The following is a 7,719-nucleotide window of genomic DNA, read 5'->3' as shown; positions in this document are numbered from 1 at the left end:
ATATATATATATATATATATATATATATATATATATATATATTTATCATATATATATAAATTAAATATACAACATATACATTTACATAAAATTATATACATTCGTACATATATACATACAGACTCATATACACACACGCATACACACACATGTTTAATCTTGAAGCGTTAAAGTTGCTTGTAATGCTACTTAGTATGTCTCCTGCAAAACGTCTCTTTCAGGTCCTAGGACTCTGTGCACCAGACTGAGTAGCATTTATGACTTGGCTTTTAATAAATTATATTCCAATATACACAACAATATTCAATGTTCTTTTTTTGCCATTTACAATCACCACAGAAGGAGACACATTGGCCCAGTGGTTAGGGCAGCGGACTCGCGGTCATAGGATCGCGGTTTCGATTCCCAGACCGGGCGTTGTGAGTGTTTATCGAGCGAAAACACCTAAAGCTCCACGAGGCTCCGGCAGGGGATGGTGGCGAACCCTGCTGTACTCTTCCACCACAACTTCCTATCACTCTTTCTTCCTGTTTCTGTTGTGCCTGTAATTCAAAGGGACAGCCTTGTCACACTGTGTCACGCTGAATATCCCCGAGAACTACGTTAAGGGTACACGTGTCTGTAGAGTGCTCAGCCACTTGCACGTTAATTTCACGAGCAGGCTGTTCCGTTGATCGGATCAACTGGAACCCTCGACTTCGTAAGCGACGGAGTGCCAACACACAATCACCACAGACTATAAATATGTTTACGTGCATGTATGAGGCAGTTTGTATGTGTATGTGAGTGTGTGTGTGTGTATTTATACGTATATATATGTGTGTATATGTATACACGTATGTTTTAGGACCCCCTTCGGTCATGACTCACCATGGGTTTGCACTTAGAAAATTGCCCTCCCAGGCACAAGTCCGGGCAAGGTTGTTTATGGAAGACCAGCAGTCGCCCATGCATACCGGCTTCCCCTCCTCACGCCACCAGTGTTATCCAGGGAAAGGCAATGGCGGATACAGCTTGGCACCTGTGACGTCGCAACTCATTTCTACGGGTGAGTGAAGTGGAGCAACGTGAAATAAAGTGTGTTGCTCAAGAACACAACACGCAACCCGGTCCGGGATTCGAACTCACAACCTCACAATCGTAAGCTCGACGCTCTAACCACTGAGCCATGCGCCTCCACTTTACACGTATATATATATATATATATATATATATATATATATATATACTATATGTATATATGCATATGTACAGCTATCTATCTATCTATCTATCTATCTATCTATCTATCTATCTATCTATATATATATATATATATATATATGCGTATGTGGGCATAGGACGTCACAAAACACAAATAACATAAAATAGGATGTACAAGGACATGGAACATGAACTATTCTTTCGAACAACGAAAGACCCAAATGGAAAACGAAACAAACAACATAAAGAACGACCCTTCAACAGTTGTTGGCTGTTTTTCTAGTCTCTTATTTCGAGCCTTTAACAACAATATACGCTTTAGATAAAACAGTTGCTCCTCCAAAGCAAATTAAATAAAATTTGGGCTTTTGTTGAGGTTCAAAATTGGTAACATAAACAGGACAGTGAAAACAAACTGGAAGGGCTGCTAAGCCTAAACAAGGTTGTAGTGGCGAACGCGTAAATCAAGCTTGGACAGGAGACAAACAAGAACACGTCTCCCTTGTTCCAGCTACAATGGAGAGAAAGAAAGAAAGATGGTCGATGGTCACGTGAGCAAGGGAGGAGGAGTGAGGGAGAGAGAGTGACAGAGTAATGCATATATGTAAATGTATCCAATCCATCTAAATTTATGATTAAGTACTGCAATATCTTGGCCCACAGCTCTTTAATACCCTGCCACGAAAATTAAGAAATTTGCATAATGTAGACGTAAATGTCTTCTAAAACAAACTAGACATCCTCCTCTCTACATTTCTGTATGAACCAACGGCCGCGCATGAAGTACAGACGGGGGCAGCGGAATGAAACTCCCTCATACACCAAACGGGCTAACAACTGTGATCAAGGCGTAATAATCAAACAGTATTACATAACTTCACATAACCATCTATATATATAATACGTAATCCATACACCGTTGATATGTCAGTTACTGCAACATTTGCTTTTGAGATAATAACTCTTATGGACTTGATCATTAAATATCTAGTACAAGCGTAGCTGTGTGGTATGAAGCTTGCTTCCTACGACATTGTTCCAGGTTCAGTCCCTATGTGTGATACCTTGGGCAAGTGTCTTCTACTTTAGCTTCGAACCGACCAAAGCCGTATGAGTGGATTTGGTAGAAGAGAAAAAGGAAAGAAACCCGTCGTATGATATATATATATATGGAGATAGGTAAATAGATAGAAAGATAGGTAGGTAGATAGGTTGATAGATAGATAGATAGATAGATAGATAGATAGATAAAGGAGGGTTATACGAAGGATCTCTCTTCGTATTCACTATTCATTTAGTCATTTACTGTTGTATTGAAATGGGTTCAAGAAAACTGAAAGTCTTTTTGCCCTTCTTCCCTTCTTTCGTTTTCCTTTTCTTCCTTTTCTTCTCCTCTTTCCTCCTTTTTTTCTCTTTCTTTTTCTCCTCTTTGAGTTATTTAGAATACAGAATGTATTGTCCCCGCTTTCCTTTCAAACATTTTGTATTCTAAATATTAAGTTGTTTCACATGAAATGCTGCATGTTATTTCAGTCATTTAAAAATTCAATTATGTTTACCTTGCATTTAATCTTGACTCTTTTTCGCTCTCAACAATATTGTTATACAAAATTCGTACCCACAGACCTTATGAAAATGATAACAACCAAACTATGTTGAGTGATTTTCTCGTATGACTACAAACGGTCACTCTGCCGCGGAAGCTCTACGGAATATCAAGCAGGCCTTTGGTAATGTTCAGAGATGGTTCTAAAGCTCTTGTTCAGGACATGATAGCCTTGAAAATAAACCAAGAGGTAGGCCAAAATCAGTTATTCGGCATGATGGATTAAATTGCTTTGGTCGAACAAAATACGAGAACAAAGGTTCGAAAACTTTCATCAGAACTCCAAACATCTCGCACAACTGTTTTTGGACACCTGTAAAAAATTGGAAATGTCAAAGAAACAGATAGGTTTGTTCCACATCAAGTGAACGAGATAAAAAAAAAACAAAGAAAACAAGACACCTCGAAGTGTGCTCTTTATTGCTTTCTCGACTGGAAAAAGACCATTTTTGCATCAAATCATTACTTGTGATGAGAAATGGATACTACTTGACAACAGCAGGAGAATAGGACAGTGATTAGATGCAGGAGAGTCACTTAAACACTACCCAAACCCACCATTGCACCCTAAAAAGTTAGTGGTTATTGTATGGTGGTCTGCGAAGGGTGTTATTCATCATTCATAAGTGCATATACTCCGACTATGAATTCGTCCGATGATAATAAACTTGCCTTCCATCTGTCACTTACAGAGATTATCTGCAGTATCCTCCTCATGTTGTAATTTTAGGTGATTTTAATGCTCGCGTTGGTGTAGATTGGAAATATTGAAGTGATTTAAGAAAGCATGGGGTTGGAAGTTCCGACTACAACGGTTAACTACTATTACAAGTGTGTGTAGAGATGGATCTGTGTGTCATGAACACAATGTGTCAACTATAGAATAAATATTAACCGATATGGATGCACCCTGGATCAAAGAAATGGCACTTTATAGATTATATCCTCATTAGGAAGCGTGATATCAGGGACTTTGATATTGTGCGAGTTATGCGTAGCGCAGAGAGCTGGACGGACCATAGGCTTTTGCGTGCTAAGGTGAATTTTGTTGTCAAGCCTAAGGTTAGAGCAAACAATTTCAAACGGATCGATGTCAATAAACTTAAGATACCGCCAGTACACACGGTGAATTTGTGAGTGAGACAATTAATTTGTCCTGTGATGGAAGTTGGAATTCGTTCAAAGGGCGAATCTATGAAGTTTGTAGTAACATTATTGGTTTTATTGTGAAAAAGTACCAGGATTGGTTCGACGATAATGATAAAGAAATTGGTCTCATCTTAGAGGAGAAACGAAAGGCATTCAGCATGTTGCTAAATGCTGACTTGTCAACGAACAGGACAGTAGCTACACATTTTAAGGAAGTAAAAAGCAACAATGGAGAGGAAGCTGAGGATGATGTACGAAAATTGGTGGAGTGATAGATACGATGAAATCCAAGAAGCTTCAAAATGTACGTATGTGTGTGTATTGTGTGTACTATATCCTATATTCTAAATGTAAAGTCCTATTTTAGTTTTGTCTATCAACTCATCCCATTTCTTGGGTTTTGGTGTATCCGGATCAAATTATGACTCCTTGCACGCTGATTGCCTCTCAACTCAACGATTAGGCAAATATGTAATGTATTATTTTAATTTATTTCGGAGCCGGTGAGCTGACAGAATCGTTAGCACAGCGGTCAAAATACTTTGCGGCATTTCGTCCGTCTTCACGCCATGAGATCAAATACCACCGAGGTAGATGTTTATCTTCTGTCCTTTCGGGTCGATATAATAAGTACTTGTCGAACATTGGAATCTTTGTAACCGACATACCCCGCACCCTTGAAATTGCTAGCCTTGTGCCAAAATTTGAATTCATTATTTCTCTTATTGTCTGGGTTACATTACATCTATTATATAATCCATCATGTGTTCTTTATGTCTATACATTGCATTGTGTTAAATGTATGAAATATAGTAGCCATGCCGCACTGGAATGTTAAGTTATTTACCGAAAGGCGATATTTCACTTTGTCGATATTCCGAGATCTGTGCGTTGCAAATTTTTTCGTCTCTTCATTTGCTATTTTCAGATCAGCCAGAAGAAAATCGATTCTGCAAATGTTTCCCCAGTTCAGCATAGCAAGCAAGCTTGCTAGTTAAAATTAGCTGAGGAAACGTGTATCTTTTATCTTTCACTTGTATCAGTCTATCCAAGCTAGATAAAATGAAGAGGTTACCTAGATGAATTTTGAAATCTGAATATAAGGGAATGAAAGTACAAACAATTATACGCATAATTCTAGTGATCTACCGATTTCCTGAGACTTGTTCTTCTATAAGGGAATATACATGTGCTTCGCCCGGCATACTAACGTTTCTGCCAGCTCGCCACCTTCAATTTCCGTCTTATTGCAAACATTATGAATTCATGAAATTATTAGAAGGTCTGCAAAAGTGACTTAAATAGTACGAAATCACTATTAGATGCCAGGGGTTCAATATGAAATTAAGGAATAAAAATTGTAAAAGGCACGATTATCTCTCTTTTCAGCAATTCCCTAGCTCCGCCTTGACCCCAGTGCTTATTTTTAAAACCTGGTACTTATTATATCGGACCCCTCTACCAAGCTACTAAGTTACGGAGACATAAGTAAACCAATACAAGTTAACTATGTGCGGGGCAAATACCAACGGGATGATACACATACATATATATCTGACCATTTTTCTCACAATTTCCGTCTTATTTTCTTCTTCTCTAGGCACAAGGACCAAAATATTTGGGGAGTGGGCCAGTCGATTAGATCGACTCCAGTATGCAACTGGTACTTAATTTATCGACCCCGAAAGGATGAAAGGCAAAGTCGACCTCGGCGGAATTTGAACTCAGAACTAAAAGACGGACGAAATACCGCTAAGCGTTTCGCCAGGCGTACTAACGTTTCTTATTTCTTTACTGCCCACAAGGGGCTACACACAGAGGGTACAAACAAGGACAGACAAACGGATAAAGTCGATTATATCGACCCCAGTGCGTAACTGGTACTTATTTAATCGACCCAGAAAGGATGAAAGGCAAAATCGACCTCGGCGGAATTTGAACTCAGAACGTAGCGGCAGACGAAATACTGCTAAGCATTTCGCCCGGCGTGCTAACGTTTCTGCCAGCTCGCTGCCTTCTATTTCTGTCTTATTGCAAACATTATGAATTCATGAAGTTATTAGAAGGTCTGGAAAAGTGACTTAAATGGTACGAAATCACTATTAGATGCCAGGGTTTCAATATGAAATTAAGGATTAAAATTGTAAAAAGCACAATTATCTCTCTTTTCTCTACAACTTATGTATTTCTACCAACTATCTCTTGATTTCCAACACATTTACCTGTATATTCTGAACAAGGAATTAACTATACTGCACTTTGTATCGGGTCTAGTGGTTAGAAACGTGAAATTCGAATAATTAGACGTAACATGACAGCTGCAATAACCGTGCATACCACCATTCGCGCTCCCCCCACACACTCATTGTGAAAAGTCTGTGGCCAAATGGATAATGTAATGGGCTCACAATCACAAGGCACTTAATTCAATTCTTGGATCCAAGCTAGATAAAATGAAGGGGTTACCTAGATGAATTTTGAAATCTGAATATAGGGGAATGAAAGTACAAACAATTACACACATAATTCTAGTGATCTACCGATTTCCTGAGACTTGTCCTTCTATAAGGGAATATACATGTGCTTCTTTCTCACACTACATTTGTATGCAATGTTTCTACGCAAACAGTCGTTTGCCAGAGGACATGCTTTGCTATCGCTACAATTACAATTTTTGTTATTGCATAAATATAAATTTTCACCGACCAAGCATAATCCACTGGGCAAGACATGTGTTTGTTGAATGGAATGATATCATTTTAGTTCATTATACCAGTAACTTTGTAAAGATTACCCCGCTTATCACCTGCAACACATCACCACACCATCACCGAACATTTCCAGGATCTAGTTTTTTTTCCTTCGCAAAATATGCATTTTTTAAAAGGAAGTAAAAAATCTGAAAATCGATTATAAGGTAGGCTTCCAGTCTCATTGCTTTGAAGGTATGATGTTGTGGAGAAAAAAACTGGACATAAAAGTTACAGAGGTTTAAAAATCGAAAAAAACTGGGTATTTTTAGCCAATAGCGAAACAGAAATTTTCTGCGTTTAACAGAGCGGCGTCAACTTTAAGGTTGAACTCTGTAAAATTTATAAAATACATAATTTCATTATAGGTTTCTAAATAAACAGAAATACCCAATAAAATCAACATGTATCCTCTTACTGTTTCTTTTGTCTCTTCATTGATTGTATGGTTTTATCAGTTTTTTAAAATTTCTTATATTAATATATCTGTCTGCATGTGTTTACTTTATGCGTACTTCAGTACTATGTATACCTGCTAGGTATTTATGTACATCATTAATATATAAATGCATGTGTGTGTGTGTGTGTGTGTGTGTGTGTGTGTGTGTGTGTGTGTGTTTGAAAGGGGGGCATCTGTCTCCAAAACTACAAAGTTGAGTAACGTTTTCATGCTTGGATTTGTAAACTACGATAAGAATAACACTGGTTAACAAAGAATTTGTCCCAAGGAAAAGAATACCTGTATCTTATACGTTTTTGCATGAAGAATTCAAAAATAATGTCAAATTATCTGTATCACCCGCAGTTTCTCTGTTCCACGATATCCCTCTCAGTTCCTGTTACGTGTGCTAAATTTAAGTTAAGCTGTTGAAATGTGAAGCTAACGGTTTAAGAAATACTCCTAATTAAAATTTTTATGAATAGAATTAACCTAGTGAAATCATAAATCCAGCTATCTGAGACAATGAGACCCAAAAATATATGAAATGAAAAACATGTAAAAATACTATA

General features: G+C 37.8%; 2 long non-coding RNA genes across 15 annotated transcripts in view; one reads left to right on the top strand and one right to left on the bottom strand.

Annotated features, from left to right (window-relative positions):
• Positions 1-7,719, bottom strand: part of LOC149136750 (uncharacterized) — a 137,513-nt gene that overhangs the window by 38,187 nt on the left and 91,607 nt on the right. For 4 of the 14 annotated variants that reach the window (XR_016241251.1, XR_016241246.1, XR_016241242.1 and 1 more), the window contains exon 4: positions 2,763-3,122. The exons of the other annotated variants lie outside the window; for them this stretch is intronic. This is a non-coding gene — a long non-coding RNA (uncharacterized LOC149136750). The remainder of the gene's footprint in view (positions 1-2,762; positions 3,123-7,719) is intronic. 14 annotated transcript variants of the gene reach the window in all.
• On the top strand, positions 3,099-7,124 carry LOC149136751 (uncharacterized). Its single transcript, XR_016241257.1, has 2 exons — positions 3,099-4,262; positions 5,559-7,124. It is a non-coding gene; the product is annotated as an uncharacterized LOC149136751 (long non-coding RNA).

The sequence above is a fragment of the Octopus bimaculoides genome, chromosome 3, assembly GCF_046866305.1.
Source record: "Octopus bimaculoides isolate indiv1 chromosome 3, ASM4686630v1, whole genome shotgun sequence".
Classification (NCBI taxonomy): domain Eukaryota; kingdom Metazoa; phylum Mollusca; class Cephalopoda; order Octopoda; family Octopodidae; genus Octopus; species Octopus bimaculoides.
The sequence above is the reverse complement of the archived record's forward strand: the minus strand, read 5'-3'. Positions and strand labels throughout refer to the sequence as shown.